Raw genomic sequence first — 12,857 nt, forward strand, 5'->3', positions numbered from 1 at the left:
CTTTCTCACACACAGTCTTCTCTGATTCCTGGCTTTCAGTCTTCTGAGTTAGCAACCCAGCCAAGAGAAAGGGGCTCCTCCCTGGTTCTCCCAGCGAATGGCTGGGAGCTGCCACTCGGACTGGTTGCTCCAGGCCGGGCAACATGCCCATTCCCGTAATCCACGTGGCATTATCACTGGGCAGACCTGAGTCATTTGCGCACCTCCGGGGGATGTGGGTGGTGAGGTCAGCCCCATGTGAACCGTGAAGGATTACGGGTTTTGTCCTTCAGGGATATTGTTACCTGGCGAAGAGGGAGTGCGGGCTTGGTAAGCCGATACGGCAGCTTGTGCTGCAAGAAGTCTTTGAGCTGGGTTTGCGAGATGGACAGGACTGAGCCTGGAGGAAGGCAATTCTGGGAGCAAGAAATGGCACAAGCGTAAGCCGGGGTGGGGTGGGGGGGCGCTGGAGACAGTCTAGCCTCCGAGTCTCCCTGGAGACCCTGTGATGGTGAATTTGGAAAGAAGCCTCGTGACCTCCTTGTTTCTTTTTAAAATCTCATTTGTTGTTACTGTCTTTTTTCTTTTTCTTTGAAGTTTTTGGTGTTCAACATTTAAAACATACACAAAGGGGGCTAGGCTAGATAGTGACCCTCTCCACGTAACCATAAGCCGGTTTTATAATTATTAATATTTTGCTTATCTTACTTATTTTTGACAGCTTTTATTGAGATATAATTCACATGTCACAGTTCACCCACTTAAAGTACACCATTCAGTGTTCTCAGTATGTTCCAAGAGTCCAAGAGTTGTGTAACCATCACAATCAATTATTATTATTTTTAAAGATTTATTTATTTTCCTTGAAAGAGTTTCACAGAGAGAGAAGGAGAGGCAGAGAGAGAGAGAGAGAGAGAGAGAGAGATCTTCCAACAGCTGGTTCACTCCCCAGATGGCAGCAACAGCCGGAGCTGTGCCAATCCGAAGCCAGGAGCCAGGAGCTTCTTCTGGGTCTCCCACGCGAATGCAGGGGCCCAAGGACTTGGGCCATCTTCTACTGCTTTCCCAGTCCATAGCAGAGAGCTGGATTGGAAGTAGAGCAGCCGGGACTTGAACCGGCACCCATATGGGATGCCGGCACTGCAGGTGGCAGCTTTACCTGCTACATCACAGTTCCAAGCCCCATCACAATCAATTATAGAACATCTTTCTCACATAATAAAGAAACCAATAACCACTGACAGCCATCTACCATACCCCTGACCCCAGGCAATTGCCTGTCTACTTTCTATCACCATATTTGCCTATTCTGGACACACTTTAAAGTAACAATGTCCCTCCTATCCAACTGCAATTGTGTACCCTTTGGCCAACATCTCCTCACCTCCTTGCCCCTCCAGGTACACAAACTACCGTAACTTTCATTTTACTCTTCCCTTGAATGAAATCGACTTTCTTAAATTCCACATTCACATGAACTCATGAGATATTTGCCTATCTGTGCCTTGCTTATTCCACTTAATGTTCCCCAGGTTCATCCATGTTGTCACAAATGGCAAGATTTGGTGCTTTATTTCTTTATTTTATAGGTAGAGTTATAGACAGTGAGAGAGAGAGAGAGACAGAGAGAAAGGTCTTCCTTCCATTGGTTCACTCCCCAAATGGCCGCTATGGCTGGCGCTGATCCAAAGCCAGGAGCCAGGTGCTTCTTCCTGGTCTCCCATGCAGGTGCAGGGGCCCAAGCACCTGGGCCATCCTCCACTGCCCTCCCGGGCCACAACAGAGAGCTGGACTGGAAGAAGAGCAACTGGAACTAGAACCTGGCACCCATATGGGATGCTGGCGCCACAGGTGGAGGATTAACCAAGTGAGCCATGGTGCTGGCCCTGGTGCTTTTTTTAAAAAAAAGATTTATTTATTTATTATTTGAAAGGCAGAGAGTTACAGAGAGGCAGAGGCAGAAGCAGAGAGACAGAGAAAGAGAGAGAGAGAGAGAGACAGAGAGAGAGAGAGAGAGAGAGAGAGAGAAAGGTCTTCTATCCGCTGGTTCAGTCCCCCAAATGGCCGAAATGGCTGGAACTGAGCCAATCTGCAGCCAGGAGCCAGGAGCTTTGTCCGGGTCTCCCACGTGGGTGCAGGGTCCCAAGCACTTGGGCCATTTTCCACTGCTTTCCCAGGCCATAGCAGAGGGCTGGATCAGAAGTGGAGCAGCCGAAACCCAAACCAGTGTCCATATGGAATGCCAACATTGCAGCTTGTGGCTTTACCTGCTACGCCACAGCGCCGCCCTCAGAAATATTTTTATAAGGTAGTTTTGGTGAATTTGGAACCAACCATTGTCCACACATTGCATCTGGCTGATGTGTCTCTGAAGTCCCTCTCTTTTCTTGTCAATAAACATTTATAACTTTCAAGTTTCTTTTACTCTGTAACATTCTTTCTACTTGGGGCAGTGTTGTGGCCTAGCTGGTTAAGCTGCTGCCTGTGATGCCAGCATCCCGTATGAGCTCTGACTCGAGTCCTGGCTGCTCCACCTCTGATCCAGCTCCCCACTAACGTACCTGGGGAAGTAACAGAGGATGGCCCAAGTGTTTAAGCCTCTGCAACCCACATGGGAGACGCGGAAGAAACTCCTGGCTTCGGCCTGGCCCATCCCCAGCATTGCTGCCATTTACGGGGTGAACCAGTGGATGGAAGATCTCTCTCTGTAACTCTGCATTTAAAATAAATACATCTTTTTAAAAATGCCCCTTTTGCATCTATTTATCTTTTCTCTTTTCTGATATTGGTCACAGGATTTTCCATCCTCACAGAACATTTTGGAGAATATTCCCTATTTTTTTTTATTCTCTGGAAGAGTTTGTGTTGGATTGGAATTTTTTCTTTTAGTCTTTTGGTAGAATTTGCCTGTAAGTCCTTCTGCGTGGCCTGGTGTTTCTGTTGTGGAAATATTTTATACTACTTACTCAATTTCGGCAATGGTTTCAGACGAGTCAGGCTTTTTACTTCTTGAGTTAATTCGTTGAGCTGTATTTTCCTATGAATTTGTTTGTTCCAGCTAAGTTTTCAACTTTTTTGGCATTGAATTTTCACATTTCCTCTTAATATTACCTTTTCCATTGCTAATATTCTGCTTATGCCTTCTTTCATTTTTCCTTTTTTTTTAAAAAATGTATTTTCATTTTATTTGAGGGAGAGAGAAAGAGACAGAGAGAGAGAGAGAAATATCTCCCATGTGTTTGCTCACTCTGCAAATGCTGTCACTGGGGCTGGACCAGGCCAAAGTCAGGAACCAGGAACTCAACCTGGATCTCCCATGTGGGCGGCCGGGACCCAGGTCTTGAGCCGTCACCTGCTGCCTCCCAGGATGCGCATTGGCGGGGAGGTGGGCTGGGGAGCGGAGCTCAGGACTTAAACTCAGGCACGCCGAACTGGGATGCAGGTGTCCCAAGTGACTTCTTAACCATCGCTCCAAACATCCACCTGTTATTTTTCTTAATAAATATTCCCCAAGGTCTGTTTGTGGGTTTCACCAAAGGCAGACCCTGTATAAAGCACATCTCACAGTACAGAGACCATTTCCACGACAGCGAAAGCTTGGCCCATGCTTTCTCCATCAATCCTTGTTCTTCCCCTGCACAACCCAAGGCGACGATTACTTCTAAAATGTAATGCATGTGGAATCATAACCATGAGTACGGGATTTAGGCAAAAGAGGGGTTCCAGCAAGTTTTTTTTTAATTGATCATAGATCATATTTCCTCTTTTTTTTATTTTAAAGATTTTTTTAAATTTTACTTGAGGCCGGCGCCGCGGCTCACTAGGCTAATCCTCCGCCTAGCGGCGCCGGCACACCGGGTTCTAGTCCCGGTTGGGGTGCCGGATTCTGTCCCGGTTGCCCCTCTTCCAGGCCAGCCCTCTGCTGTGGCCCGGGAGTGCAGTGGAGGATGGCCCAGGTGCTTGGGCCCTGCACCCCATGGGAGACCAGGAAAAGCACCTGGCTCCTGGCTCCTGCCATCGGATCAGTGCGGTGCGCCGGCCGCATCGCGCTGGCTGCGGCGGCCATTGGAGGGTGAACCAACGGCAAAGGAAGACCTTTCTCTCTGTCTCTCTCTCTCTCACTGTCCACTCTGCCTGTCAAAAAAAAAAAAAAAAAATTTTACTTGAAAGTCAGTTACACAGAGAGAGAAGGAGAGACAGCGAGAGAGAGGTCCTCCATCCTCTGGTTCACTCCCCTGATGGCTGCAGTGGCCAGAGCTATGCCGATCCGAAGCCAGGAGCCAGGAGCTTCTTCCACCCCACTCAGATGCAGGGGCCTAAGGACTTGGGCCATCTTCCACTGCTTTCCCAGGACATGGCAGAGAGCTGGATGGGAAGTGGAACAGCTGGGATTTGAACCAGTGTCTGTATAGGCTGCCGACACTGCAGGTGGCGGCTTTCCCTGCTACGCCACAGCGCCAGCCTCTCCTGCAGCAGTTTGTAAGGACAAATTCTCTTGAGCTTATTTTTCAGACAATGCCAAAACAGTTTCTCTTGCAAATACTCAGAGAGTGCCAGACCCCCACAAACAAGGAAGGGTTAAAACTGCAAGAAACGGGTTCCGGTAAGGTCTTTGAGAGCTCAGCTGCATCATTTTCCCCCTTCTAATACTAAATTCTCCTCGTAGGGGAGGAGAAGGCTGCCCTGTACTAACCGCACAAGGTGAACAGCATAGTGCATATTGTTTACTTTGTATGGGCAGGAGGGGCCCTCCCCTCCTTCTGTTACCTGCTGGACAGGTACAAGAGCCCAGGCACAGTGCTGTTCAGGGAGGCAGCCTCGTTAGGGAACAATGCCTTCTTCTTGTCTCCTTTTCTTCTCGCAGGTAAACAAGGCTTTCCTATGTGCAGCTTCTGCTCAGGGCTAAATATCTGGCAGTCTCTTTGTTTGTGCTAACAGAATCACACCGGGCTTACTGTTTTTTTTTTTTTTTTTTTTTTAATATATATTTCATTATTTATTTGAGAGGCAGAGTTAGAGAGAGGAGGAGAGACAGAGAGAGGTCTTTCACCCACTGGTTCACTCCAATCAGTTCATTCACAAATGGCTGCAACAGCCAGAGCTGGGCTGAGCCAAAGCCAGGAGCCAGGAGCTTCTTCTGGGTCTCCCACGTGGGTGCAGGGGCCCAAGGACTTGGGTCATCTGCCACTGCTTCCCCTGGCACGTTAGCATGGAGAAGGATTGGAAGTGGAGCAGCTGGAACTGCAACCGGTGCCCATACGGGACGCTGGCGCTGCAGGCAGAGGCTTAGCCTGGGGGCTTTACCCTTTCCTCTCTAGCGTCTGCTCTTCCTTTCAATGTCTCTCCCCCACCATGTTGCTGCTTGTGCTTTGTTGCTCTCCTCCCTCTTTTACTGTCATCCCCATCCCTCCCTCCTCCACTCCCTTCCTTCTCCCTTTCGTCTCCCTCCGCTTTTCCAAAACACTCCACCCTCTCCTTCCTTCCCTTCTTCCCGGTGTTCCACTGCCTGAAAATACCACCGTTTATTTACCCATTCTCCCGTCGATGGGTGTCTGAGCTGTTGCGAGGGTTGGGCAGCTCCGATAGAAGTGGCTATGAATGTTTTTATACAAGTCTTGTGGAATACGATCTCCCCTCTCTTGGGCAAATACCTAGGAGTGGAAATGCTGAGTCATACGGTCGGTGTATGCTTGCCTTTGTAAGAAGCCAAACAGTTTGCCAGAGGTTCTCCCATTTTACACTCCTACCAGGAAAGTGCGCCGCTAACATTGGACATTTTTAAAGTCTCTGTACTTGTTTATTTTTCAGCTGAGTGGAGTACGGTATCCTACCTGTCTTTTCAGAAGTCGATCTTGTGATAGACGATTAACACAATAAAATGCACACTTTTGAAGTGCATACATTGGTGGATCTTGCTAGACACACACACTTGTCAAGGTATAGAACGTTCTTGTCACCTCAGAAAAATCCCCTCATGCCCCTGAGAGGCAATTACACCTCACTTCCACCCCAGGTAACCACCAGTACTATTTGTATTACTCTAGAAGGGTTTCACCTGTTCTAGAACTTTACATGAATGGACTCAGATCCCAGTTTTGGTATGGCTTATTTCAGCCAGTAATGCATAAGAGTTTTAGTTGCTCCACATCCGTGCCAACATTTGATGTGGTAACTCTTCACTCCCCAATTGGCCGCAATAGCCAGAGCTGTGCCAACCTGAAGCCAGGAGCTTCCTCCAGGTCTCCCATGTGAGTGCGGGGACCAAGGACTTGGCCATAGCAGAGAGCTGGATTGGAAGTGGAGGAGCGCCTATATGGGATGCCGACGCTTCAGGTTAGGGCATTAACCAGCTGAGCCACAGTGCCGGCTGAGAGAAAGGTTTTCCATCAGCTAGTTTACTTCCTAAATGGCCACAGAAAGACAATTGTACTTCTTTCTTCCTTCCAGCGTGGATACTTGTTTTGTTTTACTTGCTGTATTACAACGGCTGGTATCTCCAGTGCATTGTTAAAAGAGAATATAAACATACATTCTTGCCTTTTTTCTTGGAGAAAGCAATAAATCTTTCACTATCAAGTATGATGTTAACTGCTGGGTTTTTTGAGTGGGATGTCATTTATAGGAGTGAGAAAGATCCATGTTTTTTCTATTCATATTTTTCTGAGCTTTCAAAATATGTAAATTTTGAATGTTTCGAATGTTTTTTCTACATATTTAGATATAATGATATTGGTTTATTCTCATCAATATGATGAATTACATTGATTTTTAAGTGTTAACCAAAAGCTGTATCCTGAACCCTACATTTTCTTCTTACATACTGTTGGATTTGATTTGCCAACATTTTGCTTTATGTTTATGAAGGATATTAATCTGCAGTTTTCTTGCAGTGGCTTTTCTTGTAGTATGTATCAGATTTTGTCGTCAGGGTCATGCTGGACTCAGAATGTTGAGACGTGTTCCCTCCTCTTCTACTTTCTGGGAGAGTGTGTGTAGAATTTGTATTATTTCTTCCTTATGTATTTGGCAGAATTCATCAGTGAATCCATTTAGGTGTGGAGTTCTTTGTATGTATGGGAAGGTTTTGTTTGTTTGTTTATTTATTTATTTATTTTTTGACAGGCAGAGTGGACAGTGAGAGAGAGAGAGACAGAGAGAAAGGTCTTCCTTTTGCCGTTGGTTCACCCTCCAGTGGCCGCCGCGGCCGGCACGCTGTGGCCGGCGCACCGCGCTGATCCGAAGGCAGGAGCCAGGTGCTTCTCCTGGTCTCCCATGGGGTGCAGGGCCCAAGCACTTGGGCCATCCTCCACTGCACTCCCTGGCCACAGCAGAGAGCTGGCCTGAAAGAGGGGCAACCGGGACAGAATCCGGCGCCCCGACTGGGACTAGAACCCGGTGTGCTGTCGCCGCAGGTGGAGGATTAGCCGCGGCTCTGGCAAGGTTTTGTTTTTACAATTTATTTATTTATTTAAAAGGAAGAGATACAGAGAGCAGAGGCTGAGAGAGAGGAGAGAGAGAGAAGTACTCAGTCTTCTGGTTCACTTCAATGGCTGGAGCTGTGCAAATCCAAAGCCAGGAGCCAGGAGCCTCCTCCAGGTCTCCCATGTGGGTGCAGGGGCCCAAGGACTTGGGCCATCTTCTACTGCTTTCCCAGGCCACAGCAGAGAGCTGGATTGGAAGTGGAGCAGACAGGACTCAAACCAGCGTCCATATGGGATGCCCGCACTGCAGGCAGCGGCTTTACCTGCTATGCCACAGCACCAACCCTAGGGAAACTTTTTTTTTTTTTTTTTTTTTTTTTTTTTTTTTTGACAGGCAGAGTGGACAGTGAGAGAGAGAGAGAGAGACAGAGAGAAAGGTCTTCCTTTTTGCCGTTGGTTCACCCTCCAGTGGCCGTCGTGGCTGGTGCGCTGCGGCCGGCGTACCGCACTGATCCGATGGCAGGAGCCAGGTGCTTCTCCTGGTCTCCCATGGGGTGCAGGGCCCAAACACTTGGGCCATCCTCCACTGCACTCCCTGGCCACAGCAGAGAGCTGGCCTGGAAGAGGGGCAACTGGGACAGAATCTGGATCCCCGACCGGGACTAGAACCCGGTGTGCCGGCGCTGCAAGGCGGAAAATGAGCCTAGTGAGCTGCGGCGCTGGCGGGGAAGGTTTTTTAACTTTGAATTACATTTTTAAATAGCCATAGGACTGTTCACCTTACCTACTTCTTCTTGAGTAAGCTGTAGTAGTCTGTGTTCTTTAAAAATGTGTTCATTTCCTCTAAGTTGTTGATATTATTAGTTCATAATATTCTCTTATTATCCTTTGTAAATTTATATTGTAATTTTTTTTTTATTTGACAGGCAGAATTAGACAGTGAGAGGTAGCGACAGAAAGAAAGGTCTTCCTTCCGTGGTTCACTCCCCAAATGGCTGCCATGGCCGGAACTACACCGATCTGAAGCCAGGAGCCAGGTGTTTCTTTCTGGTCTCTCCCACGCAGTGCAGGGGCCCAAGCACTTGGGTCATCCTCCACTGCCCCCCCCCCGCCCCCACCCTGGGCCACAGCAGAGAGCTGGACTGGAAGAGGAGCAACCGGGACTAGAACCCAGAGCCCATATGGGATGCCAGCACCACAGGTGGAGGATCAACCAAGTGAGCCACAGCGCCAGCCCTATAGTGTCATTTTTGATATTGGTAACTTGTGTCCTTTCTCATTTGTTTCTAATTAATCTGGCTAGAAATTTACCCATTTACTGTTCTTCTCAATGAACTAGTTTTTGGTTTCATTAATTTTTTCTATTATCTTTTTCTTTTATTTTCCACCTTTTCCCTTTTCTGTTTATTTTGGCTTACTTTGCTCTTTTTCTTTTTTTAAGATTGATTTTGACAGGCCAGCATGGTGACTTAGAGGGTAAAGCCTCTGCCTTCAGTACCAGCATCCCATATGGGTGCTGGTTTGTGTCCTGGCTGCTCCACTTCTGACCCAGCTCCCTGCTAATGTGCAGGGAAAGCAGCAGCAGATGGCCCAAGTGTTTAATTATATTAAAATAATTAAATAAATGTTTACCTATATTTATATTATTTCTAGTTATAATTTTCCCTCCACATACTGTTTTAGTTGTACTACATAAATGTTATATGTTATATTTCATTTGCATAAAGTTCAAAATACTGTGTAATTTCCTTTGTGATTTTTTTTAGTTTAACTCCTGGATAATTAGAAGTATGTTGTTTCATTTCCATTTATTTGAACACTCAGCAGAGAGCTCTCTGTTTTCATTTCTAATCGAATTCTATGTAGCCTGAGAACAAACTCTATGTGATTTGAATTCTTTTACAATTACTGAGACTTATCTTATGCCCACAAGGTTGTATCTTGGTAAGCATTCTCCCACTGTTGAAAAGATCGAATATTCTCTGTGGCTGGGGCAGTGTTTTCCCTCATCACTGGGTCACGTTGGTTGATAGGTGTAGTGGTCTGACCCCTGCTGCTTTCCCCTTGACCTTGTCTGTCAGTGAGAGAGGGGCGTGGTGTTAGGCTTGGTGGGTCTAAGGCAGCTCTTCCTCTCCGTGCTGGTTTGACTTTTCCATCTTAGCTTTTCTCGTGCCTCAGCTGAACACTTGATGTGTTTAGCAAGGCACAGTTGGTCGGATCTCCAAAACCTCCGAGCGCTATGCAGTCCTTACTACCTGTGGTTTCTCAAAGTCCCGCCCTACACATCTGAGCCCAGCACTCAGGGCGAAGTTTGTGCAATTCTGAGCTCCTCTCCTCAGCACTCTGTCCAGCACCCAATTCCAGCTACCTTGGTAGCCCCAAGCCTCAGTGTCTATTTCTTGCCCCTATGAGGTCACTCCTTGCTCTAGGGCTCTGCTTCCCTGGCATGACAGTTTGGGAGTGTCCCTGGGCCGCCAGCTGTAGGGAGTAGGAGCTAGCATTTCCTATACCCGGTGTGATGTGTGGCAGTTGCAGCTTGATGATTACTTGTTGAATGAGGGGGAAAAACTTATCCACAGTACCTATGAAGATTTTTAAATGCTTCTGTGTCTGGAAGAAGTGAGCTCTGTGAAGCTGAATGAAGGATGGCAGTGGCTGTTGGGGAGCGAGTGAGTTCCAAGGTGTAGACTTGGGGGCCAGGCTTGTCTGGGGTTTTCAGAGGATCTGTGAGTTCAGATTACATATCTGGGTGAAATCAGCATTGGAGAGTTGTTCTCCCTCTCCCTGTAAGGGAACTCTGTTGACCCCTGGGGGGAATGTCAGAAACAATAGAGTTGGCCTAGCCAGTGGTTTTCAAATGTTTTTATCATTAGGAAAATGAATTTAGATCAGTATATGAACATTTATTTACTTATAAATTACTTTCACATACTAGTATTGGCTAATGTTGTGAGGCATAATATGCATTAAGGATGGAAAACAGAAATTCATTTTCAAGTCACATTCTTGGTGATCCTAAGCTTTTTGGTGGAATTCCCCTCAAAGCTGATTATGAGAGAACGGTGTGACCTGAAGTCAATGAAACATAGTAGGAAGACATTCTAATATTCAACAGTTTGTGCCTTCCCCAGAGGATTGAGCTGGGCATTCAGTATGGGTGCCTTTAACTTAGGAAAAAGACTGCAGGGAGGGCAGAGGCCTCGCTGAGGGTCGGCAGCTGGCTTCCTTGGAGAAACCGCTGGCTCCCAGGTGAGAAGCACACCTGTTCCTAGCCCCTCCCTGCTGTCCCTTGTGGTGCTACGCCATGAGACAGCTGCATCCAGGAATACAGCAGCCCTTGGCTCAGGGCCTTGCCACAGCTTTGTCATTAGTTGCTCCGGGACCTTGAGCAAGTTCTTTTCAGTGGATTTCAGTTTGCTCAGTTGCAAACACGGGCTTCCTTGAATATCCAATCCCACCATCCTGTAAGAAGCAGCTCAGTGTAGCCGGCTCCTCTAAGTCCTGGGCTCAAACCCACTTAACATCCACGTGGGCTTGAGTGAATTACTTAACTTTTCTGGGTTTGTTTTCAGACCTATAAAATGCAAATGCACCTGGCTTGTTGAGGGTTCTATAACTCGAAAATCAGTATGCTGATTTATTTATTGCCTCTATCTGTGGTTCTCAAATCTCTGGGGGCTTGGCTAAAGCACACCTTCCTCCCGCACACCCCTCTGTCCACTGCAGCTCTGCAGCTCTGCAGCTCTGAATCAGTGGGTCAGGGGGTCAGGCAGAGGCCTTCAGTGTGCATTTTTCTGGGCCCCTGGCTGGCTGTACCCCCGCAGGTGATCGCTGCTGAGACACCGCTACAGCCTTGGCGCACCTCTTGTCACACGGAGCACAGACCATGGAAGCCTTGGAAGCATTCAAAAGAAAACAAAGGATAGGTGAAGGCAAGGAACACAGATGACCTGCACTTCCCCACCCCTAGCAATGCAGTGAAGCTTTTAGGAACAACAGGCCCTTGCCAGCCCAGCCCAGCCCAGCCCAGCCCAGCCCAGCTCAGCCCTGCCCAGCTGGAAAGTTCAGTGTGGCCAGACCATGTTTTTCGGCTCCTCGATCCCCTCTCCCGTGTCTCTGTTTTGACAGGTGTATCCAAGGCTGGCGTGGGCAGATGTTGCCAGCTCAGCTCTGGCCCCGGAGAAGAGGATCTGGAGAGAGGATGGGAGGTTTGCCCAGCCCCCTCCTGCCCTGCTGGACAGGCACTGGGGTGGTCAGGGTGAAACGAGTGGGCACGCCTGGGGTTTTTAGAGGCACTCAGGGGCCAAGGCCTGGGCCTGCAGTTTCCAGAAAGCCTCAGAAGGAGGCCCAGGAGCAACTTCGGGGCTTTGTGAATCTCTTGAGGCTTAAAACCACCCTGATGGTGAAAGCTGTGCTTCTGCTCTGTGGCTGGAATTCCACCAGCTGTCTCCTCTCAGTCTGGGTTCTGATTTATCGCTGTGACCTGGCAGGTTCCAAGAAAGCAGGGCAGCGAGAACTCCCTTGGTTAGAATCGCAGGACGCCAGAACACAGCACAGCAGACCTGAGTGACGACCAGTCACTCCTGATGTTTTCTGAAGAAGAAACTAAAGGTCAGAGAGGACCAGTGCTGGCTGCAAGGTTGCACGACGAAGGGCCCAGCACAGTGGAAGCGTGGCCTGCCTCAGCTCCACGGACCCACTGAGGGACCTCCACGATGGAGCCTGCCCCCTCAGATCCAGTTCACAGAATGTATGAACAGACCGTGCGTGCCAGGGTCAGCTCTTGCAGCAGAGCCTAAACGTGTCCTCTATTTGATGACACGGGGCTGAGCAGGGGCGGCACTTCCGGGAGAACATGGAACTGGAGCCACCCAAAGACCCAACCCAACAGGAGAGTTTGCAAGTGGCTGCACAAGCACAGGCAGGAGAGGGGTCCTTGCCTGGGACCTAGACCTGGGCTCTAGTCCTCACTGTGCAACAAACCTGTTAGCCTCTCTTAACCTTTGGTTTCTCTCTTGAAAAAGAAAGGGTTGGGCTGGGGCCGGTGCTGTGGTGTAGCAGGTAAAGCCACTGCCTGCAGTGCCGGTATCCCATTTGGGTGCCGGTTCAAGTCCCGGCTGCTCCATTTCCAATCCAGCACCCTGCTATGGCCTGGGAAAGCAGTGGAAGTTGGCCCAAATCCTTGGGCCCCTGCACCCAAGTGGGAGACAGGGAAGAAGCTTGTGGCTCCTGGCTTTGGATCAGCCCAGCTCTGGCCATTGTGGCCATTTGGGGAGTGAACAGTGATGGGAAATCTCTCTTTCTGCCTCTGCCTCTAACTCTGCCTTTCAAATAAAAATAATACATAAGTCTGAAAAAAAAAAAAAGGGTTTGGGCCAGCACTATGGCACAGTGGGTTAAACTTCTGTTTGCAATGCCAGCATCCCATATGGGCACCAGTTCAAGTCCTGGCTGCTC

Source organism: Oryctolagus cuniculus, chromosome 2, assembly GCF_051225735.1.
Source record: "Oryctolagus cuniculus isolate XC-2025 breed Fujian yellow rabbit chromosome 2, ASM5122573v1, whole genome shotgun sequence".
Lineage (NCBI taxonomy): Eukaryota > Metazoa > Chordata > Mammalia > Lagomorpha > Leporidae > Oryctolagus > Oryctolagus cuniculus.